Below are 22,756 nucleotides of genomic sequence, written 5' to 3'. Positions count from 1 at the left end.
TCAATCTCCTTCTCTCTCTCTTATGCTTTTCTCTTCCTCCATCTCTTTGACAGAATATGTAAGATCCTTAAACTTGTCAGACTAGTGAAACCAGACATTGTCTTTTCATAAGAAGTCAATGCTACTGAAGCTGAAGTGTAATGAAATAATGTTTTGGGAAATATTCTTTGGAATAGCCTGTTTTTTACTGGTTTTCAGTAGATTATTTTTTCTCTAATGATATTCAATATTAATAATTATATATTTGCTTCAATTTGATATTAGAATTGAACATAATTCTAATCATATTTTTATATTCATTTTTTTCCAATAACTGTTCATTCAAATCATAAGAATTTCTACTTTGATTCATGTTATATACTAACCTGTTTTATTCTTACACCATCCACTTTTGGAAGAATATCTGATGACTCAGGTATTCCGTTGAGTAGTGCCTTTCCTATCCATTCACTCATTAATTTAGTCTTATATTTACTTACTTATTGTGGCTGTTATGACTATTCGTTCAGCAAGCATATATTGAACTCTTTCCATAGGCTTGACTCAGTGTCACATATAAAGTTAAATAAGATACTGTCTTCTCTGAAGCTTACCACCATTAGAGGAGGTTATCAATTTTTATTTTCAAATGCTAACTGCAAACATCAGTCTATTCAAAGATGAATTTATAAGGAAGCTTCTTTGATAACTCTTTTTTGTAGTAGTTTCAGTTTTATAATAATCACAAAGGATTTCTATATGACTTTCTTTATTTGTATTTCTTGCATTATGTGTTCTTTTTACACTATTAAAATCACTTCTCAATAATAATGGAATATTTTCAGCCTTAGCAAATGGACTGTGATGAGGTTTGTGTTATGGTTCAAGACCACTTATAGGCCGTAAATTCATGAAAATAAAACCCTTGTAGTTTTTGTTGTTGAGATCTGGTGGCTTGTTACATGAAGACCCTTTTCCGTGAGTACTCCCTATTTCTATGATTAGAATCCTTCACCATAAGGCGAAGTTTCATAGTGTTATCCTTAGATCAGCAGAATCATCTGGGAAACTGTTAGAAATGCACATTCTCAGGCTCCACCTCAGACCTACTGAATCAGAAACTCTTGAGGGGCAGCCTGGTAATCTATTAAACTCTCCAGGTGATTCTGATGCACACTAAAGTTTGAGAATGACTGCTTAAAAAAAGAATTCCAACCCATTTATGTCTCTGTATTAAAATGTTGAGACATTCAGAGGATATAGTTGGTATAGATAGAGTTGCTTTAGCCGGTTAAATTAATTAATGAGTGAAAGTTAATAAGCTCACTGTGTTGAGGAAGAGTCTATGCTGTAAGCTAAAGACACAAAGCAGACTCCTCCATTTGCCGAATTATCTCTATTTCTTAAGAGAAAAATCAAATATACATCTATCCCTTACTGTGCGTAGGTTTGGTATTAAAAAAAATCAAACCTGTATGTAGTTTTATAATAATTGCTTCTGTAGTGGTAGCATTTTCTTTGATGTATAGTCCAATGTTTATTACCTTTGGAATGTTAGTCTAATTTAGAGGAACTTTAGCAGGATAAAGCAATTTTCTAAAGTCCATTCAAAAGTAATAGAACCTGTAATACTCAGAGGAAAATAGGTAATATTTAATGAGCACTTATTAATTCTAGGCCACTTTAAATGTATTATCTCAATTATTTTTCACCAACACTCTGACTTAGGTACTACTTCCCCCCGTGTGTTGATCAGCCAACCAAGGAAAAAAGAAATGTTAAATAATTTGCCAGAGCTAATAAAGTGTGGAACCATTTTACTCAAACTTAGAGTTGAGGCTTCAGAAATGCCCTTCTTTTTTTTTTTTTTAATTCAAATTGAGGTTTTATTTTTTATTTATTTTTTTTATTGGTTTATAACATTGTAGAAATTTCAGGTGTACATCATTGTACTTCTATTTCTGCATGGACTACATCATGTTCACCACCAAAATACTAATTACAACCCATCACCACACACATGTACCAAATTATCCCTTTTACTCTCCTCCCTCCCCCCTTCCCCTCTGGTAACCACCAATCCAATCTCTGTCCCTATGTGTTTGTTTATTGTTGTTATTATCTACTACTTAATGAAGGAAATCATACGGTATTTGACCTTCTCCCTCTGACTTATTTCACTTTGCATTCTTAACCAAAGTGCTTCATTGCTTCAGTGGAAAGTACCTTGGGTCTGGTGTTAGAAGATTTAGGTCAGTGGTTCTCAAAGCAGGGTTTCTGCATGATCTGGGACCTTGTTTGAAGTGCACATTTCTTCAGCCCCACCCCAGACCTACTGAAGCAGAAACTCTGGAGGTGGAGACCCATCAGTCTGTGTTTTAATAAACTCGCCAGATGATTCAGACATACTGTAAAGTGTGAAAACCATCCCTCTAGGCGTAAGACCAGGTTCTTTTATTTACTTTACCTGGAATTTTAAACAAATTACTGAACATTTTGAATGAAACTATTCATCCTCAAAAGGAGGCTAATAGGAATCTCTGCATGTTAGGTGGATGCAAAAATTCTGAGGTGACCCATGAGAAAGAGTTTTGTGATTTGCAAAGTTCTCTTCTGGTGTTACTTGGTCTTAATTTATCCCAGCAGCCTGTGAAGGTGACTGAAATCTTCACTGTAAGTTATACCTCTAGGAGTGTGATCTCATCTTAGGACGCTTGTACCTTAGCTTCTAAATCAACAGCTTTAATTGATCACAACTGATTTGTGTCATCTTAGCTTGCTCTCTCATACAGAGCCAGGCTTGAAGGCCATGAGGAGATGGCATGAGGGTGAGTGGGAAAGATCTACCCAGAGTCCCCACTTTGGACTGTGAGCTCAGTAAGTATGTAGCCATGAGGAATTGCAGAGAGTTATTGGAAGAGGAGATTTGAAAGAGAGTTTGCTGAAATATACTACTACCAACCTTCCATTCTAGTTCTGCCTATTACTGGTGCCTAGGGTCCCATTCCGTCTTTTGTGTATGGCCCAAATAACTCCATCTTCAGTGTGAAACAGTAGTCCTGAGATTTGGGGCAGAGTGCAGGGGCACTTTGGGTCACTTAAAGAAGGTTTCCAAGAGAGGACTAGAGCTCTGAGTGGGACAAGCCCATGTGATTTGAGCTCTGAGACACAACTAGTGAGAGAAAAATCAAGGATTGGACACTGAGGCTGGGGGATCTGTGAAAGCTTCTCTTTCATTACCCTTACTGAGGTTTAGGTCTAACTGCTGGGCTCAGAAGAGGCCGATAAGGAAATGGAAGCTCTCAGAATTCAGATGGATAATGACTGAAGATATTCTCTCTCTCTCTGTCCTTGTTTCTCTTTCTCTCTCTCTCTCTCTCTCATGCACACACACACACACACACACAAACACCCTTGGATAAATAAAATAAAGACTGAGTGGGAAGAGATGGAGTGATGGTTCAATAGGAACTCAGAGTTGTAGTATAGCCCACTGGCAGGTACTTCTTTTCTCTTTCACCGTAGATATGAGTCTGAAGAGGATGATTCTGGGATACTTTGGAGACAATAGTCTTGAGAGCAGAATTTTATATTCCACTCAAAGGATGATTCTGGGATGCTTTGGAGATAATAGACTTGGGAGCAGATATTATATATTCCACTCTGATCCTTCCTCCAGTCTGCTAAAGAGCCATCCTCCAAATTCTCTTTCATTTGCAGGTTCTCATTTAGCTATTAATAAAATGTGCATCACTGGTTAATAGAATGAATAAAGGATCTCTTAATCCTATAGGCAAATTTTGTTGATCAAAGAGGAAATTGTCAATTCAGATGAATCTAGAAAGTTGCATCTGAGTAATATAAGGAACAGGCTATATAAATATAGCTTAGTACATTTTTTTCCCTAAATATCCTATATCTTTTAGAACTTAGAAAACAGAATATATTGTTGTGGGGGAGCAAGTGTGTAGTAACAGTGCATGAGGAGGTCAAAATTCCCTCTTAAAAACTCTTCATTTTTCACAATAATATAAGAAAACAAAGCAAGACAAAATCAAAGATTGCTCTACACCCAAAATCTGAGCTTGCTTGTGGATTTAAATTTGGAAAATGAGTGGAATTATTATGTTGCACAAGCCAGATATTATTGCTTTCATGGAACCAAGAAACTCTACTATCTTTCTTGATACCAAACAGCAAAAAATGAGGGAACGTCAAATTACTGTTAGGTTTAAAAGAGAACTACTTGTCTACATAGATCTTTTAAAGTAAGATTGAGTTTCTTTAGTATGGCATTATTGTATATTAAGTTTTCCCCCCAATACAATGTCTTGCTACCTCCAGGCATAGTGGAAATTGCAATTTGTGAGTTTCGTATACCAAAATCTATTTCTATCTTCAGTTTACTCCTTGACTTTCCAAATATTAAAACAACTTTAAAGTGGGAAGTAACCAATTTTGTTACTCATATGTTTTCAGAATGATTCATGCTCACCTTGAGTTGTTCTTGGCATATCAGGTTTTGTTGTGCTGACAAGCGAGGTTGAATAGCCAGGACAGCTTTCTGGTATGTATAAAACACAGTACTTCTGTAATTGTATGTATCACATCTTACTGTAATTATTTATTTATGAGTCTGTCTCTCTAACTGCCACCCTCTAATTGTGAGCATTTCTTGGAAAGGGACTGTTTTTCATTTAGCTTCATGTAATGGTAAATTTCATATGCTCAATGACATTTTGTTGAATTTTAAACTGAATATTTCTTGAGTCGAATTATTTTATTTTTTAAAAACTCTTATGTGGGTGGGGATGCTGGGGGTTAAATGCAGTTTAGTTTTTAACTTATCTATCATGTTATGAAGTCTTAATAACTAGCTAGTGCAAATGCCTAAATATATTGTTTTACTCGTAAAATTTGTTTTTATTATTATTTTATTTATTTTGTCTTTGTTTTGTTCTGGAGTAAATCATATATTCTAGGAAGCAATAATAATTTGGATATTGGACTTAATATTTAGATCTATGGTACATTAAGTGATACTTTAGCCTTCTGAAAGAGAGAATATGCTCAGTTTATTCCCAGGTAATAATTTATGAGGTGTAATAGAAGTATGGCTGAGTGAATTTCCTGTTACATTGTAGTGGAAGGATCATGTGAAATTGATATTCAAAGACTTATCTAAGAAGGCTAGCATTTTATGAAGTGTTCCACTAGTAATGATATGTTACTTTCTGAAGACACAAATAACTTTTTCATGTACTTCAGTCTTGGAAGTTATCAGAAGAAATTTAATGGCGTGCAAACTATGCTAGAATTTTAGCTTTATGTATTGTTACTCCATCTATATGCATAAATGAGATGTAATCATGTACCAAAGTACATTTATCTACTGTTTCATGTCTAGGAATAGGTAAGAAATCCAGCTTTAAATGAAACCCCTTTGTTTTATCTTCTTTTCTTGCCTAAAGCCAGCAACTGATTGACTGCTGTGATGTGAATTTAGAGGTAACTAAAAATTCGAATATTGTTGAAACTACACTGCTGTATAACCTGTCAGTTCTTAGTGATGCGCATAAAAGCCAAATACGTTTTCAGTTGCTCGGTGTATTGTGAAAAGTCTAATGGGACATTTTTTTCCCTCTTGCAAATTCTCCAGGGGCTTTGAGTTACATCTTAAGGGCTGTGTTGTAGTTTTACAATTAACCTGTCATAGCGAGGGGTATACATGATGCTGTGTTGTAGTTGATTCCTTTTACATCATATTCTTTCAGTATGTATTTATCAAAAGCAATCTGTAGCAGCATTAGATGAGAAGAGGGCTAAGCTTTAATTTTGAGGGCTATTTTAGAATTCCCTCTGTGATTTTTATTGCTATCACTTCTGGAATGTTCTGGTAGGAAAGCTTCCAGATCCTTAGTTTACAATCACAGTTGCTTGTGCTTCTTACATTCTGCCATGGCTCCTCAGTGAAGAAAGTTATGTTTTGTTTGTTTGTTTGTTTTAAACTCACAGAGATGCTCTTTTCTGTACTCTTAGTTTCCTTGAGATGGCAGTGTAAGCTGTTTACTCTGGAATAAACTGCCTGTTTTTCAAGAAAGGAAACACAGCTACAGCATTATTTGACACTGACTTATGCATTGCGTTGTTTCAGAATTTAAAAGTTCATAATCTTATAAAAGCTCATTATACACTAAATATCACTCTGGGTGTCATTCTTTTTTACAGTAGATTATTCAAATAAAATAAGAATCGTTTATGTACATTTTAGAGAGTAGTAATTTTCATTTTGTGATTTTTTTTCTCATTCATTTTTAAGTTAGTGTTAAAACAAACTCACAATCTTCTAAATGATGATAATAAAAAATATCTAGGTCATGTATTTATTTCTACTAAACTCTGATTCTTGGGGACTTGTGAAAGAGAAGAATTGTAGTCAGCGAAATGCAATATTCATGATTATTAACATCAATATTATGTAAGTGAAAGACAGTAAAATAAAAAAAGACTAAAAAAGTAGAGATCTATCTCTCATCTGTGCGAGTGATGAACACAGCAACTTTTTAAAAAATTTATTTTCCACTGTCAAATATGTTCTGGGATTTTAACTTTATAAAAGGAAAAGATCTTCATATTCCTAGCACCAAGGAATAAGGTGCCTTATTAGTAATAGTAATTTGTGCCAGGGTTGTAGAAAGAGTAATGTGAGAAGCTTAAAGGTAATACTTCTTTCTTTGGGAGCAGAAAGGTGGCAAATTATTCATTATTTTTCCTCATGAAGAAATAATAATAATAACAATAAGAGAAAAATGCTGTATACAAGGCCCTATGATAAGTGCTTTATGTATATTGTCTCATCCAATCCTCTCCAAAGCCCATGACATTATTACTGTTGCTAGGATTCAGATTTAAAGAGATTGATGTCACTGGGAAATTAGACGTGAAGCAGGGTGCATGACCCATTCAATGAGCTGCTAGAGTCTGAGATGTTAACACTGAAGAGGTGGGTTTTTATATTAGAGGAGACAAGAGCTTCGACACTTCTTTCTCCCTTTCTGCTTCAGAATTTCTGTTTTCCCCTCTTCTCTCTTCCCTACAAATAAATATTTTCTATTAGTGATATGAGAATGGCAACTTCCTGTTCTAATGTAAAAGTTGAGAGCAGATAAAGCAATGGTACATGGATTCTACAGCACAAAATATATGTACATTTGTTTTCCTTACAAAATATTTAATAATAGAGCTGATTACATTATTCAGTAAGTTGGACTATTTAATAAAGTTTTAAAGGAATTCCCCATTGGCCAATACTACTTGAATTTATTTCATGGCAGCCTATTTTTAGTATGGAGCTGCTCCCTTTGTTGGAAACATGCTGTTGCTTTTACAGATTCCTATTCAATGTTTGGACCCCATGGGAGAGCTTAGGAGCAGTCTCCTAATGGTGATTTTTTAGTTGTTCAATAAATATCATTAACCAAAACAATTATTTATTTATTTATTTATTTATTTTTGTGAGGAGGACTAGCCCTGAGTTAACATCCAATGCCAATCCTCCCCCTTTTTTCTTGAGGAAGAGTGGCCTTGGTCTACATCCGTGCCCATCTTCCTCCACTTTATATGGGATGCCGCCACAGCATGGCTTGCCAAGCGGTGCGTCAGTGCACACCTGGGATCCGAACATGTGAACCCCGGGCCGCCACAGCGGAGCTCGCACACTTAACCGCTTGCGCCACCGGGCCAGCCCCAGCCACAACAATTTTAATCCAAGAGTACTATAAAATTCTTGGGATGCTTAATTCAAAGCAGAGTGACACTCTTGCTTTTCATGGGCCCTGGATTACCCCAGTGGCATTCATGGACTAGAAATATGTCTGTGTCCATTTTAATGGAGGGAATGTGTATCTTGGTCCCCCGGGAAAACGTCAAGGATGAGGCAAATATTCTTGATCCCTTTGTCATTTGTTCAGGTTTATAAAGACCCAGGAGTTACGTGCGCATTGATCTATGTCATATTCTATTGACAGTTGGGTTATTTCATTATCCTTTGTATGAACAAAGAAACTTGAATATGTGGATAAAGGCTGATTTCACTGTTACCTATTTGCTTGCAGGGCTTATATTTCATTACCTTCAAGACTAGAAAAATATCTTTGGCTTTCAAGAAAAAAAATTCCTGAGATTTATTTGGCAGATTAAAAAGGTAATTTGGAGTGTTTTTAGATGATGTTGATAAGCTTTTATTTGAAATAATATATAGACAAAATAGATAGGAGCTCTTTTTAGTTCAAAAGTTACTGTCATTTACAAGGGCATATATTACTAAGAATAAACACTAAAAAGCTCTTGTTCGTAGATATTAAATTCTATAGCAGTCTTCTCCTCTACTCAGTAGATGCTGCCAAAATTATGGTCCTAGCAAAGAATGCAAATTGCATCATTAACATTGGAAATAAAACTGAAAAAATTGATTGGAATGAATTATGTTAGAGTTAATGAAAGCTTGGCAAAAAATGGATTGTGCTTACTAATATAAATGACCTAGCTAAATGAGCAAGCAACTTTCTATTCTTAAAACAAGTAGAAAATACATAAGGAATAAAGAATATTGAAGAAAATTGAAGTAAGATGAAATTAAAGAATATATAATGGTGAAATGAAATTAGCAAGAATGTATACAGGCATGGATAACTCTAGCTTTCTTTGTGCTTTTCCTAGTACTACAAAACATAAGTTATCTATTCATTTCTTAATATTTTTAACAGTGCATTTATATTAAATAACTACTGGTGTCAAAAATTTTGAGTCCTTTTTGCTGTGTATTTTTACTTGCTTTGCTCCACTTTATCTTTATAAGTGAAGTAATATTTTTAATTTCCATTTTTATGTATTATCAAATAGAGACTCTGAGAGGATACCCTGAAACTGGTGTTTTAATAACTAACTCTAGCCAATAAGAGATGCTTAACTTATTTCACATGAGATTGATGAGGATATTGATGATGCTTTATCATCAATCTTTTATCTTTCAGACTCTGTGCTCTAAATTTAAAAGGTTTTGTTTTACATTTTAAAATATTAGCAAAAATAAGGAGTTTAAGCTTAATAGCCTATCTCTGTGGTTCACTGACAGTTACTTTGACTTTTACTGCATTGTTAGAAAGCTGCAGATCATACCAGGTTTTGCATTTCCCTGGACAAACGTAGAGCTGTAAGATCTACATAGTACTTTATGTCTATTAATCAACTCTGCCGTTAAAATAAAACCTTAAAGTGTAGGAAAAAATGAATTGGTATTCCTTGGATTTCAAATTCTAAATGATTATATTCTGATGGATTTTTCCGTCCCACTTCTTCTGAGGACACTACTGCTAATTCATAGGAATTTGAGCTTGGAGTTTGACCTGTTTAGCTGGTAATTGATGATATGTATGTACCAGTTTACCCCTAACCTTTGCTTAGTTCTCTGCCTGAGTTAGTGTACAATCTAGGTCCATGCAACAGGCTGACACTAGGCAATACACATGCAGATTGAATACTAGTTCTGCCCATTAACTAGCATTTAACTAATCACAAATTATGATTAATTAATAGTATGAATAATATGCAATTTCTAAGGTATCTAACCTACATAAAAATGAAGATTTTTAAATTATCTATAAAATATTTAAACTAATTATGATTAGTTAATTGTGTTAAAATACACACTAAGATGTTTAACCTACATAAAAATTAAGATTTTCTTAATCAAATAGTTTCATGAAGTGCATTTGCACGCAAAAATGAATATTTTGATTTTATAAGAATTTTTCTGGGTAAGGAGACTAATATAAGGATGTGCTCTAAGGAAGGTTAAATGAGCAGAGAGGCTGCTGGAAGAACATCAAGGAGAGAAAGTAACTTTGGTTGAGAGACAAAAAGAAAGCTAAAGGAAAAGTAATTGTGACTGCAATCAAGAGAAGCAGGAACCCCAATGTCCAGGGCTTCTGCCCATCTGCTGCTTTGAGAACCTCCAGTGGATTTGGTTGGAAAGAGGCCCAGTCTGCTAGGTCACCAGAGTCCCCTGGAGATTAACAAGTGGAGCGACAAGGCTGAAAGGAAATTCTTGGGTACTTCAGAGATTCAGCTAAGCATTGGAGTCTTGAGAGTAGCAGCCAGTGACCCCCAAATTTGCCATTGCTGCTCAGGGAAGCAATAAAATGATAATGTTTGCAGAAGAGGCAAATGGACATTTCTGATTGAAATTGTATAGCTAAAAGCTGCTCATGTAATATTTAATGTAGATTATACTGCACAGTATATTCTGTTGATTTAGCCTCCTAACATCACTTTTGGTAAGATTACTTGTCTTCTATTTCCCATCTCTATTGGAGGTCAACCAACTTCCTCTAAAAAGTTGTCTGAAGGGAATTTTTGAAATATGATGTTAGTTGTGCTGCTGTATCTGTTTTTACAAGAATAGGTTTACGTAAATCCAAAATTGACATCCATCTCTCTCAAACTCTCTCTTTCTCTCTCTCTTTTTAACCACTTTTGGCATAAGGAATTAAAAATAAAATGAGCTATTAAACCAAAATACAGTTAAAATGTGAAAAAATAACATGGACTAAATTTTTATATGGTTCATAATTGTCACTATGGTACTCTTACTCCTAGTGAAGTTTAACTCTACTTAATGAGTTAGGAAACCATAGTGACACCGTTAATTCTCTGAGAATTTTATCTAGAGATGTTTAGGAATTAACATCTATCACCTCAAGGACTCTCTTCTGTGACAATTAACAAAGACTCAAATTTCAGGAGTTCTTATTTTAGTAGATGAAGTAGAAATAATTTCCTACATAAAACACTCTCTCCTATTCAGATACAATGTAGTAAAGCTTTAAACATTGGAAAAACAACTGGCCTTTATCATTTTTTATTTGGTACATGGATATTTTATTCGTTATTGTTGTAGAGCAAAATCCCATAATGATCATCCACATTTGTGGAGAAAATTGTATCCCTTCCCCTGAACATTACAATTGCTATAAAAAACAAAAGGTTTTCATCAATAGGAATAAACCAATAGAAAGAGTGTGTATGCATTTATGTTTTCTATGATGATGTATGCTTCTATGCTCTCTGTTTCATCACTTTTCCTTAAGTATTGAAGCATAGGGAATAGTCTGAATTAAGAGGGAATTAGAATGTTTTATGTAAAATGATTGCTAAAAACACAAAGTATGGCAGAAATAAAATGCTTGGAATATTAGCAGATGACACGATAAAATATTGACCAGATTATAATGTTGCCACTATAATCATAGGGATCAAAAGTTTAATCCTGGCTCTCTCATAATATTAACTTTGTAAAACTGGAAAAGTTACTTAGCCTCTCAGCCTCTTTCCTCATCTCCCTCTATGGAATGGTGAAATTGAACAAGGTCACATGTGAGAAGTTCTTAGGCAAACAGTAGGTATTCAAAACATATTCACGGCCTTCTCTTAGTGAAATGGTTCATATTTCAGGGAGGATCAATTGGCGTATAGAATTTTAGGGGTATGAGTGTCAAAACTTAAAATGATACCAAAAACAAATTTAGAATTAAAGTACTATATAGTTTAAAAGAGGAAATAGACATTGGAACGCAAAGAATGTTCACCATGACCATCATCAACAGCAGCAGCAGTAGCATTATCATTAAAATTGGTTTAGACCACCACAGGTGCTATTTCTACCAATTTGTAAAATACATGCAATTTAAAAAATCATTGTTATAAAACTGGCTCCCACCCAGAATCACATCACGTTAAGGAAGTGTATGTTTTTAATACAACTTTGAAATCACTATAGGGAATATTTGAAAATGTTTGTTGGAGATTGGCCAATGAATCACTAAGGATTTATAGAGATAATTAGCTTTATTAAATACCTTATTTTGTTTTCTGGAATCTGTTGTATGTTCATTTAGTTTGCAGATGGTTTTAATCTGTGGTGGCTTAAATAAAAAGAACTAGATGTTTGATTATACGAACAAGTAAAAAGCAACATATTTTTAGGAAATTTATGGATTGTCCATAGAAAAAAATGTGGTCTGAGAGTCTGAAGATTCTAACTATAAACTCTATAAATCTAGTCACAGAATATCTAGGATATGTTTATGACACTTTGGATATATTTGGAAAATAATTACTGATTCCTATCAGGCTGTGCTTTGACTATCAAAAGGTTGAATTTACAAAAAAGGAGTATAGACATTGATTGTGGAGTCTGTGAACATAAATAGGTCTGAAATTATCAAAGCTCTTTGCTTTTTGTTATGCATCTTGCATATAGATTATTCAGAAATCTTAGTGAAGGTGAATCAAAATAAGGGACTGTATTTCCAGTTTTGTTAAGTTTATATCCTAGTTAAGCCTGGAAATAAAAAATATATATATATTACATTAAAGTGGAGCAGTTCAAATCATTAACACCTTATAAATTAACTTTTTTAAAAACGAGATAAGTCCTACACTATAGTGACACAGAGTTTGAATCTCAAATATTCCTCATCTCTGATAGCTTTGATACTCAATAGCCGATATTCTGTTCTCTTCTCCTTAAAGCATATAATATATCACTTATTTCATTTTTCTTTCTAAAAAAAATACTTCATACCAAATTTGCAATATGAAGAAAACATTCAATTTGGGGAATATAGTGAAATATATACCCATATGTATTAAAAATATAATACATGCTTTATAATGTTCATTATAAATTTATTCTGTTGCGTTTCCTGATTTGAGGTCTCAACAACAACAAGTGTTCAGCTATGTGTTGGAGATTTGGAAACTTTTTCTGATCCTTTAAAAAAATCTAAATACCATCTTCATGTAGATGAAAGTTTGAAATGATTGATATATATAGAATGGACTTCATATTTATGATCTTATGAAATACTCTTGAAAAAATAATATAGTGCTTTAGAGGATTTATTTTGTGTATTTCTTCATTTAAAAATGCCAAGATTTGAAGTTATCTCATTTCTGGACTGTCCAATTTTTATGCAGTCTTTGTCTTTGGTTCAAAATTATCTCAATTTCACAGTGCATTATGAGGACCTGGCACCTTATAAGAAACAATTGAACCATATATTAATGAGATAAAAACGTTTTTCCTAATTGATGAAAATTATAATAAACAAATATTTTCTTTACTCCTAACTTCTGCTACAAAGTCTATCTATTAAAACAGTAGATGTTTAAACACTGTGTGATACCTTGTGCAATGTCTTTCGAGACTAATAGTAGTTTGCTATAAAAATGATTAAACAAATGACTTGGTACGTTCTTGCAAAAATACAAATGTTAATGTTCATGTTGATGGTAATTAATACAGCCAACAGGAGTGTTGGCTGGGGTCTAGGTTAACATCCAAGATGTACTCTCGTGCTGCTTTTATGCTGATTTTTGTACAGTCTACCAACGAATGGAGCAAAAAATTAGTGACAGAACTTTTAGAAGCAGTAGTATAATATTTTTTCAGTACCACTGTGTGTGTATGCACACACACATATATCTATAACATAATTCACTTCTCTGTATGTGTGTGTTTACTTATTTATGAAGAGAGATTTCTCTATAACACATGACCATTTGAAATATATATTCTTCTTTATTGTTTGACACCGAAACGATTACCGTTCCATATGAAATGAAAAACAAACAAAACCAGACCTCCACATTCCTGGGCATTGTTACCCATGGGTTTTCATATGTTTACTCTTACTCAATATTAAATTAAACAACTCACAACAGATCCCACTGGGGAAAAAAAGTTTTGAAATACTTAAATTATTTAAATTTTTGGGGGAAAATTGTTCCTATGTCATGGAAATATATTTTTATTCAGTTATTGATTGTTTTAAACTAAAATTTAATATTTCTACTGTACAGAGAGAGATAACTATCATGAATACGACATTTACAGGAGTCTTGATAAGCAGACTATAAGTCGGATAGTTTGAATTTTGTTTTCTTATTGTCCCATATAATTATGTTGTTGATGAAAATAGTGTGTTAGAAAATGACCAGCAAAGAAAATAACAAGATATTTTCTTCTGCCTTCCTCCAAAAATTTTAGAGCTGTCGTAGCCTCTTGGATGTGGCTCTAGATATTTATTGCTCAAATTTAGATGGAAGAGAAAACAAACCATCTCTGGTAACAGCAAAGATAATTGGCCAGACAGACTTCCCTCTCCACACCTGGATCACCACAATGTGTGCCTAGAACAAAGTGCATGATTGATGACGTTTGCACAATATGAAGTTATAATTACATGTAGGAGATTCTTAGGATGGTTTATTTTACTCAGAGCAACCGCTGCTAGAACTTCAACTCTATTTCATATAAATTATCTAGAAATACCTTTGAAATTAAAGAAATAAAAGTGATGAACCATTCTGACAAAGGGAAAAAATCTCAAACGAAATACTGGGCATCTTATTATCCTTCACTTTTTGTTTTAGTCACACCAAAAGTAGTGCAGATAATGAAATATCGATATCCAAATCATGGTAACTTCTGTTTAAACAAAAAGGAAAATAAAACCTTGTATGTGTGCAGAAAAAAAATAAATAAATAAAGGAGTACATGAGATAAACTCAGCCAGTCAGCTGCACTGTTATAGGATGACTCTTCAGCTGATGGACAGAGGAAGAGAGGAATCATCCACTCTAGTGGTGGTGGAGGCAGTGGACCTGAGTGGACTGCACCTGCTCTGAGATTTCTGTGGTTTCTCCTTCCTGTCTTTCAGAGCTACCTTGGCACTGGCCTGTTGCTCAGCGGGTTCTCGAGCTTCCAACCAGTTCCATGAGTGGAGCTATATGTCTCTAATACACTTCCAACAAATTCCTTTTTCTAAATTTAGCTAGATTCCATTCCTTCTTTTTGCAACCAATTACACCATCTGATGAAGTTTTAAACTTATTACTTAACTGACATAAAGTTGAATTTGCTTCTGTTATTTCCATGAGACAATGTATGTGAACACCTGATTATCCAAAGTATCTCTGAAACAATTTGAAATGATCTATTTAACTTTCCATCTGTTCATCTGCATGTATAGACTATCTTTACACTTCAATTTCTTTTTTTTAAGTCGTGGTAAAAAACACATAACATGAAATCTAACCTATTAAATTTCTAAGTGTGCACTACAGTGTCGTTAACTATGTATGCATTGTTGTACAGTAGATCTCTAGAACTTTTTCCTTTTGCATGACTGAAACACTCTATCCCTTGCACAGCAACTCTCCAGTCCTCCCAACCCCGCCCTTGATTCTACTTTCTGTTCCCATGAGTTTGATTACTTTAGATACCTCATATGAGGGGAATCATGCAGTGTTTGTTCTTTGGTGACTGGCTTATTTTACGTAGCATAATTCTCAAGTTCATCCATGTTGTAACATATGACAGAATTTCCTTCTTACTTAAGGCTGAGTAATATTCCATTGTTTGTATATACCACATTTTCTTTACCACTCATCCACCGATGGACATATAGGTTGTCTCTATCTCTTGGCTGTTGTGAATAATGTTACAATGAACATGGGAGTGAAAATATCTCTTGGAGATAGTTTTCAATTCTGCTGGATAAATACCCAGAAGTGGGATTGCTGGATCACATGGTAGTTCTATTTTTAATTTTTTTGGATCCTCCATGCTATTTTCTATAGTGTCTGCACTGTTTACATTCCCACCAATAATGCACCACATCCTCACTAAAACTTACTTTCTTTTTTTTTTTAATGTATAATGGCCATCCTCGCAGGTGTAAAGTGATACCTCATTGTGGTTTTCATTTGCATTTCCCCGTAAGAGATGTTGAGCATCTTTTCATATACCTATTGCTCATTTTTATGTCTTCTTTGGAGAAATGTCTAATTAAATCCTTTGCCCATTTTTTTAATCAGGTTATACATTTTTTGTTAGTGAGTTGTTTGACTTCCATATATATTTTGAATATTGACCTCTTATCAGATATATAGTTTGCAAATATATTCTCCACTCTGTAGGTTGCTTTTTCACTCTGTTGATCGTTTCCTTTGCTACACAGAAGCTTTTTAGTTTGATGTAGTTTTACCTGTCTATTTTTGCTTTTGTTGCCTGACTTTTGTTGTCATATCCGGGAAATCATTGCCAAGACCAATGTTATACAGCTTTTCCCCTGTATTTTCTTCCAGGAGTTTTACAGTTTCAGGTTTTATGTTTAAGTCTTTAATCCATTCCAAAAAGTTATTTTTGTGTGTGTTCTAAGATATGGGTGCAGTTTCATTCTTTAGCATATGGACACAGTTTTCACTGCAGCATTTTTTGAAGAGACTATCCTTTCCCCATTGTGTAGTCTTAGCCACATTGTCCAAGATCGTTTCACCATGTATGTGTTGGTTTATTTCTGGGCCCTCTATTCTTTTCAGTTGGTCTATATATTTGTCTTTATGCCAATACCACACTGTTTCCATTACTGTAATGCTGCTTTAATATTACTGTTTTAATAAGCATTAATAAGCGTTACTATAATAGTGCTTTGTAGCATGTTTTGAAGTCAGGAAATGTGAGGCCCGCGGTTTTGTTCTTCTTTTTCAAGAATGTTTCTGCTAGTCAGAGTCCTTTGTAGTTCCATATGAATGTTTGGATTGTTTTTAATATTTTTGCAAAAACTGTCATGGGAATTTTGCTAGAGATTTCAGTGAATCTGTAGATCTCTTTGGGTCGTGTGGACATTTTAACAGTATTGTCTTCCAATCCATGAACACTGAGTGTCTTTTCACTTATCTGTATCATCTTTAATTTCTTTTAGCAATGTTTTGTAGTTTTCAGTGTACAAGTCTTTTACCTCCTTGATTGTTTATCTGTAAGTATTTTATTCTTTTTGTTGCTATTTTTTCTAGGTTTTTTTGAGGTCTACTTGACAAATAAAAATTTTATACATTTAAGACATACAATGTCATATTTTGATATACATATACATTGTGAAATGATTCCCCAAATCAAGCTAATTAACATATCCATCGCCTAACATAGTTATGATTTCTTTTTGGTGTGGTGAGAACACTTATGATCAACTCTTTTAGCGAATTTCAAGTATACGATACAGTATTATTAACTCTAATCATCATGCTATAAATTAGATATCTAGAACATATTCATCCCACGTCACTGAACCTTTGTACACTTTGACTAACCATCTCCCCATTTTTTCTACTCTTCAGGCCCTGGCAACAACTATTCTACTTTCTGTTTTTGTGGTTTCAATTTCTTTAGATTCCACATATAAGTGAGATTATATTTGTCTTTGTCTTTCTGTGCCTGGCTTATTTCACTTAGCATCATGTTCTCCAGGTTTATTTATGTTGTCACAGATGGCAGGAATTTTTTAAGGCCGAAAAATATTCTGTTGTATATATATACCACATCTCTTTATCCATTCATCTGTTGATGGACACTTAGGTTATTTCCATATCTTGGCTATTGTGAATAATGCTGCAGTGAACACGGGCAGACATCTCTTCGGGATCTTGATTTCATTTTTTTGGATATATACCCAGAAATAGGATTGCTGGATCATATGGTAATTCTATTTTTAATTTTAGGCAGGATCTTTCATACTGTTTCCCATAGTGGCTGTACCAATTTATAATACCATCAACAGTGCACATCTTTCCTCTGTATCCTTGTCAACACTTATCTTTTGTCTTTTTGATAATAGCCATTCTAGCAGTGTGAAGTGATATATCATTGTAATATATTTTTTGTTGTTGTTGTTGAGGAAGATTAGCCCTGAGCTAACATCTGTTGCCGATCTTCATCTTTTTACTTAAGGTAGATTGTCTCTGAGCTAACATCTGTGCCAATCTCCCTCTATTTTGTATGTTGGACGCTGCTACAGCATGGTTTAATGACCAGTGTGTAGGTCTGCGCCTGGGATCCGAACCCACAAATCTAGGCCACCAAAGCAGAGTGCGCGAACGTAACCACTATGCCACTGGGCCAGCCCCTATATCGTTGTAGTTTTCATTTGCGTTTCCATGTTGATTAGCGATATTGAGCACCTTTTCATATACCATTTGGCCATTTGTATGTCTTCTTTTGAAAAATACCTATTCAGATCCTTAGTCTATTTTTAAATCATGTTTCTCGTTTTTTTGCTGTTGAGTGGTTTGGGTTCCTTATATATTCTGGATATTAATTCTTTATCAGATATATGGTTTGCAAATATTTTTTCCCATTCTGTAGGTTGACTTCTCACTCTCTTGATTGTGTCCTTTGCTCTGCAGAAGCTTTTTAGTGTGATACAATCTCACCTGTCTATTTTTCCTTTTGTTACCTTTGCTTTTGGTATCATATCCAAAAAGTCATTGCCCAGACCAGCGTCAAGAAGCTTTTCCCTATGTTTTCTGCTGGTAATTTTATGGTTAGGCTTTATGTTTAATTGTTTGTATATAGAAACACAACTGATTTTTGTATATTGATTTTGTATCTTGCTACTTTGCTGAAGTCATTTATTAATTCTAACAATTATTTTGTGGAATCTTTAGGATTTTCTACATATAAGATCATGTCATGTCACACAGAGATACTTTTATTTCTACCTTTCCAGTTTGGATTACTTTTATTTATTTTTCTTGCTTAATTGCTGCGGTTAGGACTTCCAGTACTATGTTGAATAGAAGTGGTGAGAGTGGGCATCTTTGCCTTATCATTGATCTTAGAGGAAAATATTTCAGTTTTTCACTGTTAAATATGATATTACCTGTGGGCTTGTCATATATGGTCTTTATTACATTGAGGTAATGTCCTTCTATTCCTAGTTTCTTTTGTATTTTTGTCATGAAGGGATGTTGAATTTTGTTAAATGCCTTTTCTTGCATCTATTGATGTGATCATGTGATTTTTATCCTTTATTCTGTTAAAGTGGTGTATCACATTGACTGATATTTCTATGTTGAACCATCCTTATATACTAGGAATAAATTCTACTTGGTCATGATGTGTGATCCTTTTAATGCGCTGTTGAATTCCATTTTCTAGTATTTTGTTGAGAATTTCTGCGTCTAGATTCATCAGGGATATTAGCCTATAGCTTAATTCTCTTGAAGTATCTTTGTTGGGATTTGACATCATGGTAATGCTGCCCTCATTAAATGAGTTTGGAAGTGTTCCTTCCTCTTCAATTTTGGGGAAGAGTTTGAAAAGGATTGGCATTGGGCCGGCCCCGTGGCTTAGCGGTTAAGTGCTCGCGCTCCGCTGCTGGCGGCCTGGGTTCGGATCCTGAGTGCACACCGACGCACCGCTTCTCCGGCCGTGCTGAGGCCACATCCCACATACAGCAACTAGAAGGATCTGCAGCTATGACATACAACTATCTACTGGGGCTTTGGGGGAAAAAATAAATAAATTAATTAAATTATGAAAAGGATTGGCATTAATTCTTCTTTAAATATTTGGTAAAATTTGCCAGTGTTGCTATCTGGTCCTGGGTTTTTCTTTGTTGGAAAGTTTTTGATGACTGATTCAGTCTTCTTTCTAGTTATAGTAGGTCTGCTTAGATTTTCTATTTCTTCATGATTCAGTCTTGGTAGGTTGTATGTTTCTAGGAGTGTATCCAAAGCTGGGGCTTTTTATTCCATCATCTTGATAAACAGCCTTCATTAATTTCTAAATGCAAACATGATAAGGAAAATAATCTCATACAACATTGGCTGTAAATATAAAAGTTATAATAATATCTGCAACTTGTATTCATTATTTATTGCTGCGTAACAAATTACCGCAAAACCTAGTGGCCTAAAACAACAGGTTTATTATCTCACTGTTTCTGTGGGTTAGATATCTGGGCATAGCTTAGCTGAGTCCTTTAGCTCCAGTTTTCTCACAAAGCTGTAATCAAGGTGTGGGCTGGGGCTACAGTCATTTCAAGGCTTATCTAGGGTATGATCTGTTTCTAAACACACTTATGTGGTTGTTGGCTGGATTCAGTTCCTCATCGGCTATGGGACTCAGAGTCTAAGTTCTTCTCTGGCTGCCCTCAGTTCCTTGTCTTGTGAGCCTCTCCATAAGGCAGCTCACTCAATAGCAGCTGGCTTCATTAAGTGAACAAGCAAGAGAGCAAGGGAATGTGAAAACAAGACAGAAATCACAGTATTTTAGTAATCTAATCCCAAAATTAACATCCCATCATTTTTACCATGTTCTGTTTGTTAGAAGCAAGTTACTAGATCCAGTCTATACTCAGGAGGAGATCACACAATGGTGTGAGTAACAGGAGGTGGAAATCATAGTGGCCATTTTGAAGTGCATAACACTGAACTTGTCTAGTTATTTTGGATTATCTAATCAACTTAAAAGAGAATCATATGACACAACAGTTGTGTTGTCACAAAGTTTGTATGAACTTTGATAAATTACTTATGTACCCTGAGGCTTAGACTGTTCATATACAAAATGGAGGTAATGATTCCTATCTCATAAGGAAGGGTGTATAATATAGGTGAGAAAGCTTTTAATGTGTAAAGTGCTATACAAATGACTGATGGATGTTACTAATGTGCTACATACTCACCTGTGTTTCATGGTTGAGTAGAGTGTTTGAATGACTTACACTCAGAATTTGAGAAATAAATATATGCAAATGTAGAAGAGTGAAATAAAAAATATTTAAATGCAACGTTTTTAAAAATGGGAAAAATGTACTGTTTAGTCAATAGCTGTATGGGAAATGTGGATGAGGGCATGAACCTATACATGGATCTGTTTAACTAGATGGTATGATGAGTAAAGGGCAGTGATAGGAGAGAAGGTCAGAAATACTGTTTTGGCCCTGAATATTGGACTAGGTGGTCTGGACTTTTTTCATTGAACATGGGGAGCTCTTTAAAGATTTTTTGAGCAAAGGAGTAGTGTGTGATTTAGGCAGATTCATCACATTCACTGCATTAATCATAAATTAAACCTATTAATACATATTTCAAGTGTTGTCTATAGCTTCCATTCTTGGAAGAGTTTTATTTTCATATAGTATTCTTTGAGACTGCAGTAGAATAAGACTATGTCTGAGGACAGCAACTAGAAGGATGTGCAACTATGACATACAACTATCTGCTGGGGCTTTGGGGAAAAAAAAGGAGGAGGATTGGCAATAGATGTTAGGTCAGAGCTGGTCTTCCTCAGCAAAAAGAAAAGGATTAGCATGGATGTTAGCTCAGGGCTGATCTTCCTAAAAAAAATAAATAAATAAAATAAATAAATAGATAAATAAATAAATAAAAAGACTATGTCTGAGGGGCATTATCAAATAGTCTGTAATTAGCTTTGATAGGCAAACTATGGAAATAGAGCTTGGAACTAGATTGAGGAAAAAAGAGAAACCTTACCCAATGCTAAATAATATTACACCTACCAAGAATATATTATTTACCAGGCACTGTTTGAAGAACTTTGCATGATTATCTCAGTTTATCTTCATAATAGTCCTATAAGGTCTGTATTATTATTATCTTCTCCATTTTATAGATTAGAAACTTGAGGTGCAGATAGATTCAATACCTTGTCTCATATCATAGAACTAATAAGTTGAAAAATCAGGATTTGAACCTGGCAGCGTGGCTCCCGAGCTTTACTACTAAAGATGTTATCAGCAGACCAGCAGCATCTCACCCTAGGATCACTTGGGAGATTGATGGCAATGCAGAATGCCAGGCCTCTGCCAGGATCAGCTCAATCAGAGATCTTCAGGCAACTGATAGGTCAAAGGTTTGAGCACCTTTTAAGCCCATGCCCTTAACTGTTTTACTGTATTGCAGAACAAATGAAAAAGAGATAAAATCACTTGTAGCAACTGACTGTGGAGGGGAAAGAATTCCTATGTGTTGTTATGAACTTACTCTAAGACATATACTCTCTCTTTGGACCCGGAAAATGAAGCTATCTAAAGCAGTAATAAAGTGATTTTCCTTACAAATCCTTCTCCTTCCCCGTACACTCACCTAATTTCTAATTTTTGATCTATTTAAATTGAAGGCTGATATGTGTGATAACTTATGCATTATGACCCAGGCAAAGAGATATGTGTGAAAATGCCTTGGGAACTGTTAAATAGTCAACCTACTTGCATAAAGTGTTAGAACTGGAAGGATTATTAGGGCTCATTTAGTCCACTCCTCAAATTACTGATGAGGAAACTGAGGTTCCAAAGGGGAAGAGTCACTAGTTAAAGTCAAGGTAAGGTGGAAGTATCCTGTGCAGATATCTGAAGTTGTCGTTTCTTCAGTAGCTTTCTAAAAGTATCAAGGGAAGGATCAAGTTATAAAACAATGCCCTGGACAAGATTCAGACATCTGGAATTGAGGAAAATTTTCCACAGTTGTGATTTTCTGGCCTTGGTATGTATTTTCTTGGACTGGGCAAGAGAAAGTTGGACAACCAAGTAGAGAAATGATTTTAGTGAGATGAAATAATCAATGTTGTCAGGACAGATACATCTATACATAAACACATCATCCTTTTATTCTGTTTTTCATTTACTCACAAAAGAAATTTTTATTGAGTTCCTGCAAATGATATGCTATACAATATATTTTGAGTTTCAGATGTTTTTAGAAAGCCAAGATGATGTGGGTATCAACTAGTTGTATTCATGGGTCTGAAGGTGGAATGGAGAGGTGTATTTGGAACTGAACATCATTTGAAGCCCTGGTTGTGGATGATATCATTTATGAATGTGTGAGAGTGTTCATGGTGATAAAGCAA

Source organism: Diceros bicornis, chromosome 22 (assembly GCF_020826845.1).
Source record: "Diceros bicornis minor isolate mBicDic1 chromosome 22, mDicBic1.mat.cur, whole genome shotgun sequence".
Classification (NCBI taxonomy): Eukaryota; Metazoa; Chordata; class Mammalia; order Perissodactyla; family Rhinocerotidae; genus Diceros; species Diceros bicornis.
This window is presented reverse-complemented; position numbering follows the sequence as displayed.